Source organism: Procambarus clarkii, chromosome 37, assembly GCF_040958095.1.
Source record: "Procambarus clarkii isolate CNS0578487 chromosome 37, FALCON_Pclarkii_2.0, whole genome shotgun sequence".
NCBI classification, from domain to species: Eukaryota; Metazoa; Arthropoda; class Malacostraca; order Decapoda; family Cambaridae; genus Procambarus; species Procambarus clarkii.
In genome coordinates, this window is record NC_091186.1 from 7,071,126 (window position 1) to 7,097,727 (window position 26,602).

The following is a 26,602-nucleotide window of genomic DNA, read 5'->3' on the forward strand; positions in this document are numbered from 1 at the left end:
ACAGGAACTTCTTTTCCACAGCTCATAAAACGGAGGAAAGGGTCCTGAAAGATATTGTTAATAGAAACGTTATCCCTACAGACAAAAATCAGAGGATACAACTGACGATTTACTATAAAACCAGAAAAACGGCCAGCCTACTCATGAGAAACTCTCCAGACACAAAACAGAACGCTTTAAAAGAGACTAACGTCGTCTATGCCTTCAAATGCCCACTTGGGGACTGTAAGCTCCAAAAAACCCAGTATATAGGCAAGACAACAACATCTCTTTCTAGGCGTTTAACGATGCATAAGCAACAGGGCTCCATTAAGGAACATATAATCTCTTCCCATAACCAAACCATCGCCAGAGAAATCCTAGTAAACAACACAGAAATCATCGATAGATACAGCGATAGCAGGCAGCTTGACGTTTGCGAGGCACTACACATCAAGAAGTCAACACCAGCAATCAACAGCCAATTATTGCACAACTATATTCTACCCACCTCAAGACTCCGCTCCAATATAGAAGCATCAAGAAATATGGACCAATAGGCTTTCTACAAACACTTCTATTCAATACCCATTGTTTCTGTTCTGTCTTGTGTTGATACTTTTAATACCCTATTAATATCCCCTCCTGTTCTGTCTTGTGTTAATGCCACATCACCCTTCCCACCTCACTCAAATGTAGATATAATATCAGAGAGACGTAAGTTCTAATCAGTTGTGTATATGTGAAGTCTTTGAAAATGTAATAAGTTTTACGAAACGCGCCCGTGTCGCGTCAGACTAGAAATAAAAATGAATTTTGGAGAAGTGATTTTTTATTTACCTCCAACAGTGAAGCGTAATGTACGAAAGATTGAGAAAATTCGTGTTAGAATTATTAATCTTACTTTTTCGGTCATATTTAATAATATACATATATATATATATATATATATATATATATATATATATATATATATATATATATATATATATCTGTCAAATAAATTAAATTAAATAATTAAATAAAATAAATAATTAAAAAATCTGTCATATTTGTAAATTAAATAATAAATATTTAATTATTAAATTTAATTTAATTTGTTTTATTAATATAATTTTTTAATAATTTAATAAAATAATAATTTATTAAAAAAACATTAATTTGATTACTTATTTAATTAAATTAAATAATAAATAATAAATTAAATATTGATATATACTTGTGTGTCCAGGAGGCCATCTGTGTCCCCTCAGATGGTCTCCCTTATCACAGTTTGTGTCTATGGATGTGTGAGTGTGTATATCCTTGTGAGTGTCCGGGCGAGTGTGTGTGAGTGTCCCTGTGAGTGTCCGGGTGCGTGTGTGTCCGGTTATACCTGTGGGTCCCAGGAGGCCATCTGTGTCCCCTCAGATGGTCTTCCTTATGGTCTATGGGTGGTCTATGGATGGTCTATGGGTGTGTGTGAGTGTGAGTGCCCCTGTGAGTGTTCGGGTGAGGGTGTGTGTGTGTGAGTGTCCGGGTTTATGTGAGGTTTGGTTCCAAGGAAACATCCTTCCCCCCCCCCCTTCCCATATCTCCTCCCTTATTCCCACCGTGGGTTCGAATCCCAGGTGATTAGACCTGCTCTAGGTCCATGGATCCAAGGCATCCATCCGTGGGCCCAACGGATTTCACCCCTTCCCCACTTTCCAAGGGCCAGGCCAATTCCAGCTATCCAGGGAACCTGTCGAAACAGAGGCAGCTACAGGAGGGGACACACAAATATTTGTGCCCTGCAGTTACACACCCGTTCCGACAGACTCGATCGCAATCTATCCAGATGAGAACACGTTCTCTTCCGACTAGACCACGCTGGAGTCGCTGTATGTCTCAAATTTGGTTCCTTTATTTATAGTTAGCATTTTTAGTGAATTAATTGATTTGTTTTAATTTTTTATTGACTTAGGTAGAACGATTTGGGGAGTTGGGGTGGGGAGGGGGAGGGGGGTTGTGTGTGTAATGGATTGTCGAGATCGTGGTTGGTTAGTATTTATCTAGTTGTGTTCACCTGGTTGTGTTTGCGAGGGTTGAGCTCTACTCTTTCGGCCCGCCTCTCAACTGTCAATCAATCAATTATTACTAACTAATAAAAAACATTCCACACACACACACCCAGGAAGCAGCCCGTAACAGCTGTCTAACGCCCAGGTACATATTTACTACTAGGTAACAGGGGCATCAGAATGATAGAAACTCTGCTGATTTCCGTTTGTTTCTTCACCGGGGGATCGAATGAGCTACGATTACGAGTCGAGAGCGACGTCCACTCAGCTATAAAGGCCCCCTAGTTTGTGAATTGGTGCAAAAGATAATTTGGGAGAGGTTAAGGGAAAGGAATGATGTTTGGTGGCTTTGAAAGCTTTATATGGGAGGGGGGTTGCCAGTTATGAATTAAAATTGTTAATTATTTAAGATAGGATATATATGCAAAAGACGTTGAGAGATATAGTAAAAAAAGTGTTTCTGACTGAGGTTAGGTACTGTGTGATTGACTTGTATGTTAGGAAAAAGAATACTTATTAGAAACTTAAATGATATTTGGAAATGTTTCTTAGCAAATAGTTGTAAATTATTGTTTGAAAAGCCTATGGTTCCCCTTCCCTACACAAACACACGTGAGCACAATTAGTCGACGGAATTCAGAGAGAGTGAAAGTGAACAGCGAAATAGTAACAAAAAATGTGACAATGAGGGGAAACTATGTCATTCAAACGTTAACCATATAAATTACAGTAACACTAACCGAGCGTCCACATACATATTCCAATCAATTTACATAAATAAACATTCACTAATATATTCCTTTAAAATGGACACACGCAGATAGTTGCAGTACACATGTCAGTTCAATTACTGGTACACATAAACACTCATAGCTGGACGTGTCTGTCCATCTTGACAATAGTAGACATGTAACAAAAAATGTGACAATAATGGGAAACTATGTCATTCAAACGTATAAATGTTAACCATATAAATTACAGTAACACTAATCGCGCGCACACGTACATATGTCAATCAATTTACATAAATACACATTCACTAATGTGTACCTTTAAAATGGACACATACAGATAATTACCGTACACATGTCAGTTCAATTACAGGTACACATACACACACATAGCTTCACGTGTCTGTCGGTCTTGACAATAGTACACATGGATACGCACACAAAACAGTCCATTATCAATTAATGTGTGTGTGTGTGTGTGTGTGTATTTATTTTCTCCTTGTATTTACTATATGTATCTGCAGAATCGAGTTATTAGCTCTTGGACCCCGCCTATCAAATATACGTATTTTTCCTTTTTTTATATCTACTACATCTATTTCTCTCTAAAACACACACACATACACACACACACACACTCACACACACACACACACACACATGTGTGAGTTTGTTTGAGTACTTGATTGAAGAAGGGTTATTGAACTCGAGGAGATATACCGAAACCAAAAGGTTAGCATACCGAAAGGGAAACTATGAGGGGATAAGAAAATTCCTAACAGATATAGCATGGGAAACAGAGCTCAGGGGAAAGACGGCCCAAGATATGATATGATGGATTACATCACGCAGAAGTGCAAGGACGCAGCAAACAAGTTTGTCCCAGTCCAAAAGGAAAACAGAGAAATGAAGATGAGAAACCCATGGTTTAATCAGAGATGTAGGCTAGCTAAGCAGCAAAGTAAAAGGGCATGGAGAAACTATAGGAATAACAGGACACTTGAGAGCAGAGAAAGATACCAGAATGCCAGGAATGAATATGTCAGGATGAGAAGAGAGGCAGAAAGACAATACGAAAATGACATCGCAAGCAAGGCAAAGACTCAGCCTAAATTGTTGCATAGCCACATTAGGAGAAAAACAACAGTAAAGGAACAGGTTATGAGATTAAGGATAGGGGCGGAAGGATTCACTACGAATGACAAGGAAGTGTGTGAGGAATTGAATAAGAAATTCCAGGAGGTCTTCACCTTAGAGCAAGGAGAAATTCCAGAGGTAAGTGAGGGAATAGCTAACCAGGAACCACTGGAAGAGTTTGACATTACCAGTGGGGGAAGTAAGGAAGTGTTTACTAGAGTTGGACGTGACGAAGGCTATAGGCCCAGATGGAATCTCCCCTTGGGTTCTAAAGGAAGGAGCAAGAGAACTGTGCCTACCACTCTCCATAGTGTATAACAAATCACTGGCAACAGGGGAACTGCCAGAAATTTGGAAAGCAGCTAACGTAGTCCCGATATACAAGAAAGGGGATAGACAGGAGGCACTGAATTACAGACCAGTGTCCCTAACCTGCATACCATGCAAGTTGATGGAGAAGATTGTGCAAAGAAAGCTAGTGGAACATCTGGAGCGAAAGAACTTTGTAACACAGCATCAACATGGATTCAGGGATGGCAGGTCCTGCCTCACAGGGTTACTTGAATTCTACGACCAGGCAACAAAAATAAGGCAAGAAAGAGAAGGGTGGGCAGACTGCATATTTTTGGATTGTCAGAAAGCCTTTGACACAGTGCCACACAAGAGGCTAGTGAAAAAACTGGAGATGCAGGCTGGAGTGAAAGGGAAGGTACTCCGTTGGATACAGGAGTACCTAAGTAACATGAGACAACGAGTCAGTGTGAGGGGTGAGGTCTCAGATTGGCGAGACGTTACGAGTGGAGTACCGCAGGGGTCAGTCCTTGGACCTATACTGTTTCTGATATATGTAAATGATCTTCCAGAGGGTATAGAATCGTTTCTCTCAATGTTTGCCGATGATGCAAAAATTATGAGGAGGATTGAAACTGAGGACGATAGTAGGAGGCTACAAGATGACCTAGACAGACTGAGTGAATGGTCCAACAAATGGCTGTTGAAGTTCAACCCGAGTAAATGCAAAGTAATGAAACTAGGTGGTGGAAATAGGAGGCCAAACACAGGATACAGAATAGGAGATGAAGTACTTAATGAAACGAACAGAGAGAAAGATCTAGGAGTTGATATCACACCAAACCTGTCTCCTGAAGCCCACATAAAAAGAATAACGTCTGCGGCATATGCGAGGCTGGCTAACATCAGAACAGCGTTCAGGAACCTGTGTAAGGAATCATTCAGAATCTTGTACACCACATATGTAAGACCAATCCTGGAGTATGCGGCCCCAGCATGGAGCCCGTACCTTGTCAAGCACAAGACGAAGCTGCAAAAAGTTCAAAGGTATGCCACTAGACTAGTCCCAGAACTAAGAGGCATGGGTTACGAGGAAAGGCTGCGGGAAATGCACCTTACGACACTGGAAGACAGAAGAGTAAGGGGAGACATGATCACAACCTACAAAATCCTCAAATGAATCGACCGGGTAAACAAGGATAAACTATTCAAAACTGGTGGGACGCGAACAAGGGGACACAGGTGGAAACTGAGTACTCACATGAGCCACAGAGACGTTAGAAGGAACTTTTTCAGTGTCAGAGTAGTTAACGGATGGAATGCATTAGGCAGTGATGTGGTGGAGGCTGACTCCATACACAGTTTTAAATGTAAATATGATAGAGCCCAGTAGGCTCAGGAATCTGTACACCAGTTGATTGACAGTTGAGAGGCGGGACCAAAGAGCCAAAGCTCAACCCCCGCAAGCACAAATAGGTGAGTACACACACAAACTGGAGGTCTACCGTCTAAACGGAGAGAGTTCATTGGTTATAATCCTAATGGTCCCATATCCAATCTCAGTTGATGCAATAGCAAATCGACCGATATTCTTTAACCTCATTCGCCTGTTCACCGGCTCCCCTCCGACCGGGGAGCCAGTCGGCCGATCGGACAGCACACTGGACACTGGACTTGTGATCCTGTGGTCCCGGGTTCGATTCCGGGCGCCGCCGAGAAACAATGGGCAGAGTTTCTTTCCCCCTGTGCCCCTGTTACCTTGCAGTAAAACAGGTACCTGGGTGCTAGTCAGCTGTCACGGGCTGCTTCCTGGTGGTGGAGGCCTGGTCGAGGACCGGACCGCGGGGACACTAAAGCCCCAAAATCATCTCAAGAAGAACCTCAAGAGATAAGCACAAATGAATCCATCAATGGATCCATCTATCTATCTACTTATATCTGTCAATCCATCAATCTATCTTCCCATAAACCAACCATTTATCATTATATACATTTATATTCCATTTATCCGTCCATCAACTCTTCTGTCTATCCATCCATCTACTCATGTCTTTCCATCCATCAGATAGACGGATGCATCTATGCATCCGTCTATCCGTCAATGTATGTATTTAGCAATCAATGTAAACATCCATCTATCTACTTATATAAATTTACCTTTAATCCCTGTTTCACCTGCACCACTCCCCCCTGTTTCTCCCTCTGCATCCCTGTTTCATCTGCAACACTCCCCCTGTTCCCCCATCCCCATCCCTGTTTCACCTGCACCACTCCCCCTGTTCCCCCATCCCCATCCCTGTTTCACCTGCACCACTCCCCCTGTTCCCCCATCCCCATCCCTGATTCACCTGCACCACTCCCCCTGTTCCCCCATCCCCATCCCTGTTTCATCTGCACCACTCCCCCTGATCCCCCATCCCCATCCCTGTTTCACCTGCACCACTCCCCCTGTTCCCCCCTCTTCCTCCCTGTTTCATCTGCACCACTCCCCCTGTTCCCCCATCCCCATCCCTGTTTCACCTGTACAGCACCCCCTGTTCCCCCCTCTTCCTCCCTGTTTCACCTGCACCACTCCCCCTGTTCCCCCCTCTTCCTCCCTGTTTCACCTGCACCACTCCCCCTGTTCCCCCCTCTTCCTCCCTGTTTCACCTGCACCACTCCCCCTGTTCCCTCTCTTCATTCCACCTCTAAATCCCGTATCCTCCCCCCCCCCACCACCACCTTTGTACCTCTTCCTTTAACTTAAATCAGGACCAATAAACTTCTTTATGTGTTTAATTTAGGTTTTTTCTAAGTACGAAAAAGTCTTCAGCCATCTCAAGCATTATTTTACAATTAACTTTAATTAAATTGGTAGGGGGGGGGGGGAGTGATAAGAATAGTTAATAATTATTCCTAAATCCTTTAGCTAAAATCAACACTGACCAACCTATGCCCGTTCCCTACCCCAGACCATTCCCTCTACAGATACATTAATTTAGTAATAATAAGCCTTAATAATATATTAATGAATAAATTTTAAAATAAATCTGTGTATGGCTGCAGCCTCCAGCATGTGGCCTCATACCATAGACAGACATTCTCTTTATATATATATATATATATATATATATATATATATATATATATATATATATATATATATATATATCAATTTACATAAATAAATATTCACTAATATATTCCTTTAAAATTGACACAAGCGGATTAAGGCGTCCTGTACATACCAGTTGCATTGCTCCTGGCAGTATGGGTTCGAGTCACTTCTGGCATGTGAGTTTTCAGTTGCATATAGTCCTGGGGACCATTAAGGCTTGTTCGCATATATATATATATATATATATATATATATATATATATATATATATATATATATATATCTGTCAAATAAATTAAATTAAATAATTAAATAAAATAAATAATTAAAAAATCTGTCATATTTGTAAATTAAATAATAAATATTTAATTATTAAATTTAATTTAATTTGTTTTATTAATATAATTTTTTAATAATTTAATAAAATAATAATTTATTAAAAAAACATTAATTTGATTACTTATTTAATAAAATTAAATAATAAATAATAAATTAAATATTGATATATACTTGTGTGTCCAGGAGGCCATCTGTGTCCCCTCAGATGGTCTCCCTTATCACAGTTTGTGTCTATGGATGTGTGAGTGTGTATATCCTTGTGAGTGTCCGGGCGAGTGTGTGTGAGTGTCCCTGTGAGTGTCCGGGTGCGTGTGTGTCCGGTTATACCTGTGGGTCCAGGAGGCCATCTGTGTCCCCTCAGATGGTCTCCCTTATGGTCTATGGATGGTCTATGGGTGTGTGTGAGTGTGAGTGCCCCTGTGAGTGTTCGGGTGAGGGTGTGTGTGTGTGAGTGTCCGGGTTTATGTGAGGTTTGGTTCCAAGGAAACATCCTATCCCCCCCCTTCCCATATCTCCTCCCTTATTCCCACCGTGGGTTCGAATCCCAGGTGATTAGACCTGCTCTAGGTCCATGGATCCAAGGTATCCATCCGTGGGCCCAACGGATTTCACCCCTTCCCCACTTTCCAAGGGCCAGGCCAATTCCAGCTATCCAGGGAACCTGTCGAAACAGAGGCAGCTACAGGAGGGGACACACAAATATTTGTGCCCTGCAGTTACACACCCGTTCCGACAGACTCGATCGCAATCTATCCAGATGAGAACACGTTCTCTTCCGACTAGACCACGCTGGAGTCGCTGTATGTCTCAAATTTGGTTCCTTTATTTATAGTTAGTATTTTTGGTGAATTAATTGATTTGTTTTAATTTTTTATTGACTTAGGTAGAACGATTTGGGGAGTTGGGGTGGGGGAGGGGGAGGGGGGTTGTGTGTGTAATGGATTGTCGAGATCGTGGTTGGTTAGTATTTATCTAGTTGTGTTCACCTAGTTGTGCTTGCGAGGGTTGAGCTCTACTCTTTCGGCCCGCCTCTCAACTGTCAATCAATTATTACTAACTAATAAAAAACATTCCACACACACACACCCAGGAAGCAGCCCGTAACAGCTGTCTAACGCCCAGGTACATGTTTACTGCTAGGTAACAGGGGCATCAGAATGATAGAAACTCTGCTGATTTCCGTTTGTTTCTTCACCGGGGGATCGAATGAGCTACGATTACGAGTCGAGAGCGACGTCCACTCAGCTATAAAGGCCCCCTAGTTTGTGAATTGGTGCAAAAGACAATTTGGGAGAGGTTAAGGGCAAGGAATGATGTTTGGTGGGTTTGAAAGCTTTGGATGGGAGGGGGGTTGCCAGTTATGAATTAAAATTGTTAATTATTTAAGATAGGATATATATGCAAAAGACGTTGAGAGATATAGTAAAAAAAGTGTTTCTGACTGAGGTTAGGTACTGTGTGATTGACTTGTATGTTAGGAAAAAGAACACTTATTAGAAACTTAAATGATATTTGGAAATGTTTCTTAGCAAATAGTTGCAAATTATTGTTTGAAAAGCCTATGGTTCCCCTTCCCTACACAAACACACGTGAGCACAATTAGTCCACGGAATTCAGAGAGAGTGAAAGTGAACAGCGAAATAGTAACAAAAAATGTGACAATGAGGGGAAACTATGTCATTCAAACGTTAACCATATAAATTACAGTAACACTAACCGAGCGTCCACATACATATTCCAATCAATTTACATAAATAAACATTCACTAATATATTCCTTTAAAATGGACACACGCAGATAGTTGCAGTACACATGTCAGTTCAATTACTGGTACACATAAACACTCATAGCTGGACGTGTCTGTCCATCTTGACAATAGTAGACATGTAACAAAAAATGTGACAATAATGGGAAACTATGTCATTCAAACGTATAAATGTTAACCATATAAATTACAGTAACACTAATCGCGCGCACACGTACATATGTCAATCAATTTACATAAATACACATTCACTAATGTGTACCTTTAAAATGGACACATACAGATAATTACCGTACACATGTCAGTTCAATTACAGGTACACATACACACACATAGCTTCACGTGTCTGTCGGTCTTGACAATAGTACACATGGATACGCACACAAAACAGTCCATTATCAATTAATGTGTGTGTGTGTGTGTGTGTGTATTTATTTTCTCCTTGTATTTACTATATGTATCTGCAGAATCGAGTTATTAGCTCTTGGACCCCGCCTATCAAATATACGTATTTTTCCTTTTTTTATATCTACTACATCTATTTCTCTCTAAAACACACACACATACACACACACACACACTCACACACACACACACACACACACACACACACATGTGTGAGTTTGTTTGAGTACTTGATTGAAGAAGGGTTATTGAACTCGAGGAGGGATACCGAAACCAAAAGGTTAGCATACCGAAAGGGAAACTATGAGGGGATAAGAAAATTCCTAACAGATATAGCATGGGAAACAGAGCTCAGGGGAAAGACGGCCCAAGATATGATATGATGGATTACATCACGCAGAAGTGCAAGGACGCAGCAAACAAGTTTGCCCCAGTCCAAAAGGAAAACAGAGAAATGAAGATGAGAAACCCATGGTTTAATCAGAGATGTAGGCTAGCTAAGCAGCAAAGTAAAAGGGCATGGAGAAACTATAGGAATAACAGGACACTTGAGAGCAGAGAAAGATACCAGAATGCCAGGAATGAATATGTCAGGATGAGAAGAGAGGCAGAAAGACAATACGAAAATGACATCGCAAGCAAGGCAAAGACTCAGCTTAAATTGTTGCATAGCCACATTAGGAGAAAAACAACAGTAAAGGAACAGGTTATGAGATTAAGGATAGGGGCGGAAGGATACACTACAAATGACAAGGAAGTGTGTGAGGAATTGAATAACAAATTCCAGGAGGTCTTCACCTTAGAGCAAGGAGAAATTCCAGAGGTAAGTGAGGGAATAGCTAACCAGGAACCACTGGAAGAGTTTGACATTACCAGTGGGGAAGTAAGGAAGTGTTTACTAGAGTTGGACGTGACGAAGGCTATAGGCCCAGATGGAATCTCCCCTTGGGTTCTAAAGGAAGGAGCAAGAGAACTGTGCCTACCACTCTCCATAGTGTATAACAAATCACTGGCAACAGGGGAACTGCCAGAAATTTGGAAAGCAGCTAACGTAGTCCCGATATACAAGAAAGGGGATAGACAGGAGGCACTGAATTACAGACCAGTGTCCCTAACCTGCATACCATGCAAGTTGATGGAGAAGATTGTGCAAAGAAAGCTAGTGGAACATCTGGAGCGAAAGAACTTTGTAACACAGCATCAACATGGATTCAGGGATGGCAGGTCCTGCCTCACAGGGTTACTTGAATTCTACGACCAGGCAACAAAAATAAGGCAAGAAAGAGAAGGGTGGGCAGACTGCATATTTTTGGATTGTTAGAAAGCCTTTGACACAGTGCCACACAAGAGGCTAGTGAAAAAACTGGAGATGCAGGCTGGAGTGAAAGGGAAGGTACTCCGTTGGATACAGGAGTACCTAAGTAACATGAGACAACGAGTCAGTGTGAGGGGTGAGGTCTCAGATTGGCGAGACGTTACGAGTGGAGTACCGCAGGGGTCAGTCCTTGGACCTATACTGTTTCTGATATATGTAAATGATCTTCCAGAGGGTATAGAATCGTTTCTCTCAATGTTTGCCGATGATGCAAAAATTATGAGGAGGATTGAAACTGAGGACGATAGTAGGAGGCTACAAGATGACCTAGACAGACTGAGTGAATGGTCCAACAAATGGCTGTTGAAGTTCAACCCGAGTAAATGCAAAGTAATGAAACTAGGTGGTGGAAATAGGAGGCCAAACACAGGATACAGAATAGGAGATGAAGTACTTAATGAAACGAACAGAGAGAAAGATCTAGGAGTTGATATCACACCAAACCTGTCTCCTGAAGCCCACATAAAAAGAATAACGTCTGCGGCATATGCGAGGCTGGCTAACATCAGAACAGCGTTCAGGAACCTGTGTAAGGAATCATTCAGAATCTTGTACACCACATATGTAAGACCAATCCTGGAGTATGCGGCCCCAGCATGGAGCCCGTACCTTGTCACGCACAAGACGAAGCTGGAAAAAGTTCAAAGGTATGCCACTAGACTAGTCCCAGAACTAAGAGGCATGAGTTACGAGGAAAGGCTGCGGGAAATGCACCTTACGACACTGGAAGACAGAAGAGTAAGGGGAGACATGATCACAACCTACAAAATCCTCAAATGAATCGACCGGGTAAACAAGGATAAACTATTCAACACTGGTGGGACGCGAACAAGGGGACACAGGTGGAAACTGAGTACTCACATGAGCCACAGAGACGTTAGAAGGAACTTTTTCAGTGTCAGAGTAGTTAACGGATGGAATGCATTAGGCATGCATTGATGTGGTGGAGGCTGACTCCATACACAGTTTTAAATGTAGATATGATAGAGCCCAGTAGACTCAGGAATCTGTACACCAGTTGATTGACAGTTGAGAGGCGGGACCAAAGAGCCAAAGCTCAACCCCCGCAAGCACAAATAGGTGAGTACACACACAAACTGGAGGCCTACCGTCTAAACGGAGAGAGTTCGTTGGTTATAATCCTAATGGTCCCATATCCAATCTCAGTTGATGCAATAGCAAATCGACCAATATTCTTTAACCTCATTCGCCTGTTCACCGGCTCCCCTCCGACCGGGGAGCCAGTCGGCCGATCGGACAGCACACTGGACACTGGACTTGTGATCCTGTGGTCCCGGGTTCGATTCCGGGCGCCGCCGAGAAACAATGGGCAGAGTTTCTTTCCCCCTGTGCCCCTGTTACCTTGCAGTAAAACAGGTACCTGGGTGCTAGTCAGCTGTCACGGGCTGCTTCCTGGGGGTGGAGGCCTGGTCGAGGACCGGACCGCGGGGACACTAAAGCCCCAAAATCATCTCAAGAAGAACCTCAAGAGATAAGCACAAATGAATCCATCAATGGATCCATCTATCTATCTACTTATATCTGTCAATCCATCAATCTATCTTCCCATAAACCAACCATTTATCATTATATACATTTATATTCCATTTATCCGTCAATCAACTCTTCTGTCTATCCATCCATCTACTCATGTCTTTCCATCCATCAGATAGACGGATGCATCTATGCATCCGTCTATCCGTCAATGTATGTATTTAGCAATCAATGTAAACATCCATCTATCTACTTATATAAATTTACCTTTAATCCCTGTTTCACCTGCACCACTCCCCCCTGTTTCTCCCTCTGCATCCCTGTTTCATCTGCAACACTCCCCCTGTTCCCCCATCCCCATCCCTGTTTCACCTGCACCACTCCCCCTGTTCCCCCATCCCCATCCCTGTTTCACCTGCACCACTCCCCCTGTTCCCCCATCCCCATCCCTGATTCACCTGCACCACTCCCCCTGTTCCCCCATCCCCATCCCTGTTTCATCTGCACCACTCCCCCTGATCCCCCATCCCCATCCCTGTTTCACCTGCACCACTCCCCCTGTTCCCCCCTCTTCCTCCCTGTTTCACCTGCACCACTCCCCCTGTTCCCCCATCCCCATCCCTGTTTCACCTGTACAGCACCCCCTGTTCCCCCCTCTTCCTCCCTGTTTCACCTGCACCACTCCCCCTGTTCCCCCCTCTTCCTCCCTGTTTCACCTGCACCATTCCCCCTGTTCCCCAATCTTCCTCCCTGTTTCACCTGCACCACTCCCCCTGTTCCCTCTCTTCATTCCACCTCTAAATCCCGTATCCTCCCCCCCCCACCACCACCTTTGTACCTCTTCCTTTAACTTAAATCAGGACCAATAAACTTCTTTATGTGTTTAATTTAGGTTTTTTCTAAGTACGAAAAAGTCTTCAGCCATCTCAAGCATTATTTTACAATTAACTTTAATTAAATTGGTAGGGGGGGGGGGGGAGTGATAAGAATAATTAATAATTATTCCTAAATCCTTTAGCTAAAATCAACACTGACCAACCTATGCCCGTTCCTTACCCCAGACCATTCCCTCTACAGATACATTAATTTAGTAATAATAAGCCTTAATAATATATTAATGAATAAATTTTAAAATAAATCTGTGTATGGCTGCAGCCTCCAGCATGTGGCCTCATACCATAGACAGACATTCTCTTTATATATATATATATATATATATATATATATATATATATATATATATATATATATATATATATATATATATATATGAATTTACATAAATAAATATTCACTAATATATTCCTTTAAAATTGACACAAGCGGATTAAGGCGTCCTGTACATACCAGTTGCATTGCTCCTGGCAGTATGGGTTCGAGTCACTTCTGGCATGTGAGTTTTCAGTTGCATATAGTCCTGGGGACCATTAAGGCTTGTTCGCATATATATATATATATATATATATATATATATATATATATATATATATATATATATATATATATATATATATATATATATATATATATATATATATATATATATGTCGTACCTAGTAGCCAGAACTCACTTATCAGCCTACTATGCAAGGCCCAATTTGACTAATAAGCCAAGTTTTCATGAATTAATTGTTTTTCGACTACCTAACCTACCTAACCTAACCTAACCTAAATTTTTCGGCTACCTAACCTAACCTAACCTATAAAGATAGGTTAGGTTAGGTTAGGTAGGGTTGGTTAGGTTTGGTCATATATCTACGTTAATTTAAACTCCAAAAAAAAGAAATTGGCCTCATACATAATGAAATGGGTAGATTTATCACTTCATAAGAAAAAAAATAGAGAAAATAAATTAATTCAGAAAAACTTGGCTTATTAGGCAAATCGGGCCTTGCATAGTAGGCTGACAAGTGCGTTCTGGCTATTAGGTACGACATATATATATATATATATATATATATATATATGTCGTACCTAATAGCCAGAACGCACTTATCAGCCTACTATTCAAGGCCCGATTTGCCTAATAAGCCAAGTTTTCATGAATTAATGTTTTTTCGTCTAACTAACCTACCTAACCTAACCTAACCTAGCTTTTTTTGGCTACCTAACCTAACCTTACCTATAAATATAGGTTAGGTTAGGTTAGGTAGGGTTGGTTAGGTTCGGTCATATATCTACATTAATTTTAACTCCAATAAAAAAAAATTGACCTCATACATAGAGAAAAGGGTTGCTTTATCATTTCATAAGAAAAAAATTATAGTAAATATATTAATTCAGGAAAACTTGGCTTATTAGGCAAATCTGGCCTTGAATAGTAGGCTGAGAAGTGAGTTCTGGCTACTAGGTACGACATATATATATATATATATATATATATATATATATATATATATATATATATATATATATATATATATATATATATATATATATATATATATATATATATATATATATCTGTCAAATAAATTAAATTAAATAATTAAATAAAATAAATAATTAAAAAATCTGTCATATATGTAAATTAAATAATAAATATTTAATTATTAAATTTAATTTAATTTGTTTTATTAATATAATTTTTTAATAATTTAATAAAATAATAATTTATTAAAAAAACATTAATTTGATTACTTATTTAATAAAATTAAATAATAAATAATAAATTAAATATTGATATATACTTGTGTGTCCAGGAGGCCATCTGTGTCCCCTCAGATGGTCTCCCTTATCACAGTTTGTGTCTATGGATGTGTGAGTGTGTATATCCTTGTGAGTGTCCGGGCGAGTGTGTGTGAGTGTCCATGTGAGTGTCCGGGTGCGTGTGTGTCCGGTTATACCTGTGGGTCCAGGAGGCCATCTGTGTCCCCTCAGATGGTCTCCCTTATGGTCTATGGGTGGTCTATGGGTGTGTGTGAGTGTGAGTGTTCGGGTGAGGGTGTGTGTGTGTGAGTGTCCGGGTTTATGTGAGGTTTGGTTCCAAGGAAACATCCTTCCCCCCCCCCCTTCCCATATCTTCTCCCTTATTCCCACCGTGGGTTCGAATCCCAGGTGATTAGACCTGCTCTAGGTCCATGGATCCAAGGTATCCATCCGTGGGCCCAACGGATTTCACCCCTTCCCCACTTTCCAAGGGCCAGGCCAATTCCAGCTATCCAGGGAACCTGTCGAAACAGAGGCAGCTACAGGAGGGGACACACAAATATTTGTGCCCTGCAGTTACACACCCGTTCCGACAGACTCGATCGCAACCTATCCAGATGAGAACACGTTCTCTTCCGACTAGACCACGCTGGAGTCGCTGTATGTCTCAAATTTTGTTCCTTTATTTATAGTTAGTATTTTTGGTGAATTAATTGATTTGTTTTAATTTTTTATTGACTTAGGTAGAACGATTTGGGGAGTTGGGGTGGGGGAGGGGGAGGGGGGTTGTGTGTGTAATGGATTGTCGAGATCGTGGTTGGTTAGTATTTATCTAGTTGTGTTCACCTGGATGTGCTTGCGAGGGTTGAGCTCTACTCTTTCGGCCCGCCTCTCAACTGTCAATCAATCAATTATTACTAACTAATAAAAAACATTCCACACACACACACCCAGGAAGCAGCCCGTAACAGCTGTCTAACGCCCAGGTACATATTTACTGCTAGGTAACAGGGGCATCAGAATGATAGAAACTCTGCTGATTTCCGTTTGTTTCTTCACCGGGGGATCGAATGAGCTACGATTACGAGTCGAGAGCGACGTCCACTCAGCTATAAAGGCCCCCTAGTTTGTGAATTGGTGCAAAAGATAATTTGGGAGAGGTTAAGGGCAAGGAATGATGTTTGGTGGGTTTGAAAGCTTTGGATGGGAGGGGGGTTGGCAGTTATGAATTAAAATTGTTAATTATTTAAGATAGGATATATATGCAAAAGACGTTGCGAGATATAGTAAAAAAAGTGTTTCTGACTGAGGTTAGGTACTGTGTGATTGACTTGTATGTTAGGAAAAAGAATACTTATTAGAAACTTAAATGATATTTTGAAATGTTTCTTAGCAAATAGTTGCAAATTATTGTTTGAAAAGCCTATGGTTCCCCTTCCCTACACAAACACACGTGAGCACAATTAGTCCACGGAATTCAGAGAGAGTGAAAGTGAACAGCGCAATAGTAACAAAAAATGTGACAATGAGGGGAAACTATGTCATTCAAACGTTAACCATATAAATTACAGTAACACTAACCGAGCGTCCACATACATATTCCAATCAATTTACATAAATAAACATTCACTAATATATTCCTTTAAAATGAACACACGCAGATAGTTGCAGTACACATGTTAGTTCAATTACTGGTACACATAAACACTCATAGCTGGACGTGTCTGTCCATCTTGACAATAGTAGACATGTAACAAAAAATGTGACAATAATGGGAAACTATGTCATTCAAACGTATAAATGTTAACCATATAAATTACAGTAACACTAATCGCGCGCACACGTACATATTTCAATCAATTTACATAAAAACACATTCACTAATGTGTACCTTTAAAATGGACACATACAGATAATTACCGTACACATGTCAGTTCAATTACAGGTACACATACGCACACATAGCTTCACGTGTCTGTCGGTCTTGACAATAGTACACATGGATACGCACACAAAACAGTACATTATCAATTAATGTGTGTGTGTGTGTGTGTGTGTGTGTGTGTATTTATTTTCTCCTTGTATTTACTATATGTATCTGCAGAATCGAGTTATTAGCTCTTGGACCCCGCCTATCAAATATACGTATTTTTCCTTTTTTTATATCTACTACATCTATTTCTCTCTAAAACACACACACATACACACACACACACACTCACACACACACACACACACACACACATGTGTGAGTTTGTTTGAGTACTTGATTGAAGAAGGGTTATTGAACTCGAGGAGGGATACCGAAACCAAAAGGTTAGCATACCGAAAGGGAAACTATGAGGGGATAAGAAAATTCCTAACAGATATAGCATGGGAAACAGAGCTCAGGGGAAAGACGGCCCAAGATATGATATGATGGATTACATCACGCAGAAGTGCAAGGACGCAGCAAACAAGTTTGCCCCAGTCCAAAAGGAAAACAGAGAAATGAAGATGAGAAACCCATGGTTTAATCAGAGATGTAGGCTAGCTAAGCAGCAAAGTAAAAGGGCATGGAGAAACTATAGGAATAACAGGACACTTGAGAGCAGAGAAAGATACCAGAATGCCAGGAATGAATATGTCAGGATGAGAAGAGAGGCAGAAAGACAATACGAAAATGACATCGCAAGCAAGGCAAAGACTCAGCTTAAATTGTTGCATAGCCACATTAGGAGAAAAACAACAGTAAAGGAACAGGTTTTGAGATTAAGGATAGGGGCGGAAGGATTCACTACAAATGACAAGGAAGTGTGTGAGGAATTGAATAACAAATTCCAGGAGGTCTTCACCTTAGAGCAAGGAGAAATTCCAGAGGTAAGTGAGGGAATAGCTAACCAGGAACCACTGGAAGAGTTTGACATTACCAGTGGGGAAGTAAGGAAGTGTTTACTAGAGTTGGACGTGACGAAGGCTATAGGCCCAGATGGAATCTCCCCTTGGGTTCTAAAGGAAGGAGCAAGAGAACTGTGCCTACCACTCTCCATAGTGTATAACAAATCACTGGCAACAGGGGAACTGCCAGAAATTTGGAAAGCAGCTAACGTAGTCCCGATATACAAGAAAGGGGATAGACAGGAGGCACTGAATTACAGACCAGTGTCCCTAACCTGCATACCATGCAAGTTGATGGAGAAGATTGTGCAAAGAAAGCTAGTGGAACATCTGGAGCGAAAGAACTTTGTAACACAGCATCAACATGGATTCAGGGATGGCAGGTCCTGCCTCACAGGGTTACTTGAATTCTACGACCAGGCAACAAAAATAAGGCAAGAAAGAGAAGGGTGGGCAGACTGCATATTTTTGGATTGTCAGAAAGCCTTTGACACAGTGCCACACAAGAGGCTAGTGAAAAAACTGGAGATGCAGGCTGGAGTGAAAGGGAAGGTACTCCGTTGGATACAGGAGTACCTAAGTAACATGAGACAACGAGTCAGTGTGAGGGGTGAGGTCTCAGATTGGCGAGACGTTACGAGTGGAGTACCGCAGGGGTCAGTCCTTGGACCTATACTGTTTCTGATATATGTAAATGATCTTCCAGAGGGTATAGAATCGTTTCTCTCAATGTTTGCCGATGATGCAAAAATTATGAGGAGGATTGAAACTGAGGACGATAGTAGGAGGCTACAAGATGACCTAGACAGACTGAGTGAATGGTCCAACAAATGGCTGTTGAAGTTCAACCCGAGTAAATGCAAAGTAATGAAACTAGGTGGTGGAAATAGGAGGCCAAACACAGGATACAGAATAGGAGATGAAGTACTTAATGAAACGAACAGAGAGAAAGATCTAGGAGTTGATATCACACCAAACCTGTCTCCTGAAGCCCACATAAAAAGAATAACGTCTGCGGCATATGCGAGGCTGGCTAACATCAGAACAGCGTTCAGGAACCTGTGTAAGGAATCATTCAGAATCTTGTACACCACATATGTAAGACCAATCCTGGAGTATGCGGCCCCAGCATGGAGCCCGTACCTTGTCACGCACAAGACGAAGCTGGAAAAAGTTCAAAGGTATGCCACTAGACTAGTCCCAGAACTAAGAGGCATGAGTTACGAGGAAAGGCTGCGGGAAATGCACCTTACGACACTGGAAGACAGAAGAGTAAGGGGAGACATGATCACAACCTACAAAATCCTCAAATGAATCGACCGGGTAAACAAGGATAAACTATTCAACACTGGTGGGACGCGAACAAGGGGACACAGGTGGAAACTGAGTACTCACATGAGCCACAGAGACGTTAGAAGGAACTTTTTCAGTGTCAGAGTAGTTAACGGATGGAATGCATTAGGCATGCATTGATGTGGTGGAGGCTGACTCCATACACAGTTTTAAATGTAGATATGATAGAGCCCAGTAGACTCAGGAATCTGTACACCAGTTGATTGACAGTTGAGAGGCGGGACCAAAGAGCCAAAGCTCAACCCCCGCAAGCACAAATAGGTGAGTACACACACAAACTGGAGGCCTACCGTCTAAACGGAGAGAGTTCGTTGGTTATAATCCTAATGGTCCCATATCCAATCTCAGTTGATGCAATAGCAAATCGACCAATATTCTTTAACCTCATTCGCCTGTTCACCGGCTCCCCTCCGACCGGGGAGCCAGTCGGCCGATCGGACAGCACACTGGACACTGGACTTGTGATCCTGTGGTCCCGGGTTCGATTCCGGGCGCCGCCGAGAAACAATGGGCAGAGTTTCTTTCCCCCTGTGCCCCTGTTACCTTGCAGTAAAACAGGTACCTGGGTGCTAGTCAGCTGTCACGGGCTGCTTCCTGGGGGTGGAGGCCTGGTCGAGGACCGGACCGCGGGGACACTAAAGCCCCAAAATCATCTCAAGAAGAACCTCAAGAGATAAGCACAAATGAATCCATCAATGGATCCATCTATCTATCTACTTATATCTGTCAATCCATCAATCTATCTTCCCATAAACCAACCATTTATCATTATATACATTTATATTCCATTTATCCGTCCATCAACTCTTCTGTCTATCCATCCATCTACTCATGTCTTTCCATCCATCAGATAGACGGATGCATCTATGCATCCGTCTATCCGTCAATGTATGTATTTAGCAATCAATGTAAACATCCATCTATCTACTTATATAAATTTACCTTTAATCCCTGTTTCACCTGCACCACTCCCCCCTGTTTCTCCCTCTGCATCCCTGTTTCATCTGCAACACTCCCCCTGTTCCCCCATCCCCATCCCTGTTTCACCTGCACCACTCCCCCTGTTCCCCCATCCCCATCCCTGTTTCACCTGCACCACTCCCCCTGTTCCCCCATCCCCATCCCTGATTCACCTGCACCACTCCCCCTGTTCCCCCATCCCCATCCCTGTTTCATCTGCACCACTCCCCCTGATCCCCCATCCCCATCCCTGTTTCACCTGCACCACTCCCCCTGTTCCCCCCTCTTCCTCCCTGTTTCACCTGCACCACTCCCCCTGTTCCCCCATCCCCATCCCTGTTTCACCTGTACAGCACCCCCTGTTCCCCCCTCTTCCTCCCTGTTTCACCTGCACCACTCCCCCTGTTCCCTCTCTTCATTCCACCTCTAAATCCCGTATCCTCCCCCCCCCCCACCACCACCTTTGTACCTCTTCCTTTAACTTAAATCAGGACCAATAAACTTCTTTATGTGTTTAATTTAGGTTTTTTCTAAGTACGAAAAAGTCTTCAGCCATCTCAAGCATTATTTTACAATTAACTTTAATTAAATTGGTAGGGGGGGGGGGGAGTGATAAGAATAATTAATAATTATTCCTAAATCCTTTAGCTAAAATCAACACTGACCAACCTATGCCCGTTCCTTACCCCAGACCATTCCCTCTACAGATACATTAATTTAGTAATAATAAGCCTTAATAATATATTAATGAATAAATTTTAAAATAAATCTGTGTATGGCTGCAGCCTCCAGCATGTGGCCTCATACCATAGACAGACATTCTCTTTATATATATATATATATATATATATATATATATATATATATATATATATATGAATTTACATAAATAAATATTCACTAATATATTCCTTTAAAATTGACACAAGCGGATTAAGGCGTCCTGTACATACCAGTTGCATTGCTCCTGGCAGTATGGGTTCGAGTCACTTCTGGCATGTGAGTTTTCAGTTGCATATAGTCCTGGGGACCATTAAGGCTTGTTCGCATATATATATATATGCGCATATATATATATATATATATATATATATACAGAGCACCACTTGGTTTCCGAACTTTAGTTATCCGAAACTTCCAGTTTCCCGATTGGGGTTGGGGAGTCATGCTTCCCGAACAAAGTTCGGGTAGGAAGGGGTCCGCCAAGCGTCACGCCGGTTTGTTGTGGTGGGTGGGCGATGGTCCAGTTTGCCCACTGTGACTTCACAGATTCACGGCCTATTATTCCGATTATTTTGAATTGCCATAAGGCTGGAATGTTCATTCTGTGCTTTTGTTTTACATATCTGCACAATCAAGAAACATCTGTGCACCATGTTGGCTCCAAATGCACGCATTGCGTCAGTGATGGCTGACTGGTGGGTGGATGGACGATGGAGTTTAGGTGGGAGGCAGTATGAATGAGGGGGGGGGGAGAATCAGTGAGAGAGGGGGGGAGAGAGATGCTAGGAGGGAGGGGGAGGTAGGGAGAGATGTTAGGAGGTAGGGAGAGATGCTAAGAGGGAGGGGGAGGTAGGGAGAGATGCTAGGAGGTAGGCAGGAAGGGATGGAAGTAGTAGTGAGAATTAGGGAGGGAAAGGCAGGCTGGCAGGCACAGGCAGGCAGGCTGGCAGGCACAGGCAGGCAGGCACAGGCAGGCAGACAGGCAGGCTAGCTTGCAGGCAGGGAGTGAGTGGTAGTCACGCGGTTGAACCGCGTGACCTTGAGAGATGGGATGTAGGGGGGCGGGTGGTTTGTTGGTGGTGGGGGTGAGACCGGCTCATTCCCGAAGATAAGCCTAACACACACTACCCGTTAGCATGATGGCAGGGAGGGAGGCAGGCTGGCTGGAAAGGAAGCAGGCTGGCAGGCTGGGAAGGAGGCAGGCTGGCAGGCTGGGAAGGAGGCAGGCTGGCAGGCTGGGAAGGAGGCAGGCTGGGAAGGAGGCAGGCAGGCAGGCTGGGAAGGAGGCAGGCTGGGAAGGAGGCAGGCTGGCAGGCTGGGAAGGAGGCAGGCTGGCAGGCAGGGAAGGAGGCAGGCTGGCAGGCTGGGAAGGACGCAGGCTGGCAGGCAGGGAAGGAGGCAGGCTGGCAGGCTGGGAAGGAGGCAGGCTGGGAAGGAAGAGGCTGGCAGGCTGGGAAGGAGGCAGGCAGGCAGGCTGGGAAGGAGGCAGGCAGGCAGGCTGGGAAGGAAGCAGGCTGGCAGGCTGGGAAGGAGGCAGGCTGGGAAGGAGGCAGGCAGGCAGGCAGGCTGGGAAGGAGGCAGGCTGGGAAGGAGGCAGGCTGGGAAGGAGGCAGGCTGGGAAGGAAGCAGGCTGGCAGGCTGGGAAGGAGGCAGGCAGGCAGGCTGGGAAGGAGGCAGGCAGGCAGGCTGGGAAGGAGGCAGGCTGGGAAGGAAGCAGGCTGGCAGGCTGGGAAGGAGGCAGGCTGGGAAGGAGGCAGGCAGGCAGGCTGGGAAGGAGGCAGGCTGGGAAGGAGGCAGGCTGGGAAGGAAGCAGGCTGGCAGGCTGGGAAGGAGGCAGGCTGGGAAGGAGGCAGGCAGGCAGGCAGGAAAGGAGGCAGGCTGGGAAGGAGGCAGGCAGGCAGGAAGGAAGCGATATTTGGGTGTTGAAGGTGGTGGGGGGAGAGGGGGAGGTGTGTCGGTGGTGGGGGGAGAGGGGGAGGTGTGTCGGTGGTGGGGGGAGAGGGGGAGGTGTGTCGGTGGTGGGGGGAGAGGGGGAGGTGTGTCGGTGGTGGGGGAGGGACCGGCTGACTCCGTAAGCCTAACCACACTCCACAGACCTGTGACCCAGATTTGTTTCTTAAATGTACAGTACATCATCGTAAATTTTAGGCAGGATGTTCCTGCAGGCTGGCAGGAAACATCCAGAGGATGTTTGCCTGACGTCTTAATAATCAGTTAGGAACAATTAAGGACTTTTATAAAGCGGATCAGGACTTCACTTATTGATGAGTACAATCAAAACACGGTCGCATTTACGCCATGAACCTGACGATTTTTTTCCCTAGAGTTTTTTTCATAAATTTTTCGGAAAAATTTCTTTTTACATTTCTAGTTTATTTTTTCCCCTCTATTTCTCGTATACGAACTTACATGTTAACCGACGGGTCTCGTCCCCAAGGGGTTCGGAAACCAAGTGGTGCTCTGTATATATATATATATATATATATATATATATATATATATATATATATATATGCATATATATATATATATATATATATATATATATATATATATATATATATATATATATATATATCTGTCAAATAAATTAAATTAAATAATTAAATAAAATAAATAATTAAAAAATCTGTCATATTTGTAAATTAAATAATAAATATTTAATTATTAAATTTAATTTAATTTGTTTTATTAATATAATTTTTTAATAATTTAATAAAATAATAATTTATTAAAAAAACATTAATTTGATTACTTATTTAATAAAATTAAATAATAAATAATAAATTAAATATTGATATATACTTGTGTGTCCAGGAGGCCATCTGTGTCCCCTCAGATGGTCTCCCTTATCACAATTTGTGTCTATGGATGTGTGTGAGTGTGAGTGTCCCTGTGAGTGTCCGGGCGAGTGTGTGTGAGTGTGAATGTCCCTGTGAGTGTCCGGGTGCGTGTGTGTCCGGTTATACCTGTGGGTCCAGGAGGCCATCTGTGTCCCCTCAGATGGTCTCCCTTATCACAGTCTATGGGTATGTGTGAGTGTGAGTGCCCCTGTGAGTGTTCGGGTGAGGGTGTGTGTGTGTGTGTGTGTGTGAGTGTCCGGGTTTATGTGAGGTTTGGTTCCAGGGAAACATCCTCCCCCCCCCCCTTCCCATATCTCCTCCCTTATTCCCACCGTGGGTTCGAATCCCAGGTGATTAGACCTGCTCTAGGTCCATGGATCCAAGGTATCCATCCGTGGGCCCAACGGATTTCACCCCTTCCCCACTTTCCAAGGGCCAGGCCAATTCCAGCTATCCAGGGAACCTGTCGAAACAGAGGCAGCTACAGGAGGGGACACACAAATATTTGTGCCCTGCAGTTACACACCCGTTCCGACAGACTCGATCGCAATCTATCCAGATGAGAACACGTTCTCTTCCGACTAGACCACGCTGGAGTCGCTGTATGTCTCAAATTTGGTTCCTTTATTTATAGTTAGTATTTTTGGTGAATTAATTGATTTGTTTTAATTTTTTATTGACTTAGGTAGAACGATTTGGGGAGTTGGGGTGGGGGAGGGGGAGGGGGGTTGTGTGTGTAATGGATTGTCGAGATCGTGGTTGGTTAGTATTTATCTAGTTGTGTTCACCTAGTTGTGCTTGCGAGGGTTGAGCTCTACTCTTTCGGCCCGCCTCTCAACTGTCAATCAATCAATTATTACTAACTAATAAAAAACATTCCACACACACACACCCAGGAAGCAGCCCGTAACAGCTGTCTAACGCCCAGGTACATATTTACTGCTAGGTAACAGGGGCATCAGAATGATAGAAACTCTGCTGATTTCCGTTTGTTTCTTCACCGGGGGATCGAATGAGCTACGATTACGAGTCGAGAGCGACGTCCACTCAGCTATAAAGGCCCCCTAGTTTGTGAATTGGTGCAAAAGATAATTTGGGAGAGGTTAAGGGCAAGGAATGATGTTTGGTGGGTTTGAAAGCTTTGGATGGGAGGGGGGTTGGCAGTTATGAATTAAAATTGTTAATTATTTAAGATAGGATATATATGCAAAAGACGTTGCGAGATATAGTAAAAAAAGTGTTTCTGACTGAGGTTAGGTACTGTGTGATTGACTTGTATGTTAGGAAAAAGAATACTTATTAGAAACTTAAATCATATTTTGAAATGTTTCTTAGCAAATAGTTGCAAATTATTGTTTGAAAAGCCTATGGTTCCCCTTCCCTACACAAACACACGTGAGCACAATTAGTCCACGGAATTCAGAGAGAGTGAAAGTGAACAGCGCAATAGTAACAAAAAATGTGACAATGAGGGGAAACTATGTCATTCAAACGTTAACCATATAAATTACAGTAACACTAACCGAGCGTCCACATACATATTCCAATCAATTTACATAAATAAACATTCACTAATATATTCCTTTAAAATGAACACACGCAGATAGTTGCAGTACACATGTTAGTTCAATTACTGGTACACATAAACACTCATAGCTGGACGTGTCTGTCCATCTTGACAATAGTAGACATGTAACAAAAAATGTGACAATAATGGGAAACTATGTCATTCAAACGTATAAATGTTAACCATATAAATTACAGTAACACTAATCGCGCGCACACGTACATATGTCAATCAATTTACATAAATACACATTCACTAATGTGTACCTTTAAAATGGACACATACAGATAATTACCGTACACATGTCAGTTCAATTACAGGTACACATACACACACATAGCTTCACGTGTCTGTCGGTCTTGACAATAGTACACATGGATACGCACACAAAACAGTACATTATGAATTAATGTGTGTGTGTGTGTGTGTGTGTGTGTATTTATTTTATCCTTGTATTTACTATATGTATCTGCAGAATCGAGTTATTAGCTCTTGGACCCCGCCTATCAAATATACGTATTTTTCCTTTTTTTATATCTACTACATCTATTTCTCTCTAAAACACACACACATACACACACACACACACTCACACACACACACACACACACACACACATGTGTGAGTTTGTTTGAGTACTTGATTGAAGAAGGGTTATTGAACTCGAGGAGGGATACCGAAACCAAAAGGTTAGCATACCGAAAGGGAAACTATGAGGGGATAAGAAAATTCCTAACAGATATAGCATGGGAAACAGAGCTCAGGGGAAAGACGGCCCAAGATATGATATGATGGATTACATCACGCAGAAGTGCAAGGACGCAGCAAACAAGTTTGCCCCAGTCCAAAAGGAAAACAGAGAAATGAAGATGAGAAACCCATGGTTTAATCAGAGATGTAGGCTAGCTAAGCAGCAAAGTAAAAGGGCATGGAGAAACTATAGGAATAACAGGACACTTGAGAGCAGAGAAAGAT

At 42.5% G+C, this 26,602-nt stretch overlaps 1 protein-coding gene across 1 annotated transcript in view; it reads left to right on the forward strand.

Moving 5' to 3' along the window:
• The window catches only part of LOC123752090 (tripartite motif-containing protein 5-like), a 548,342-nt gene that overhangs the window by 263,672 nt on the left and 258,068 nt on the right, over positions 1 to 26,602 (forward strand). The window lies entirely within an intron of this gene.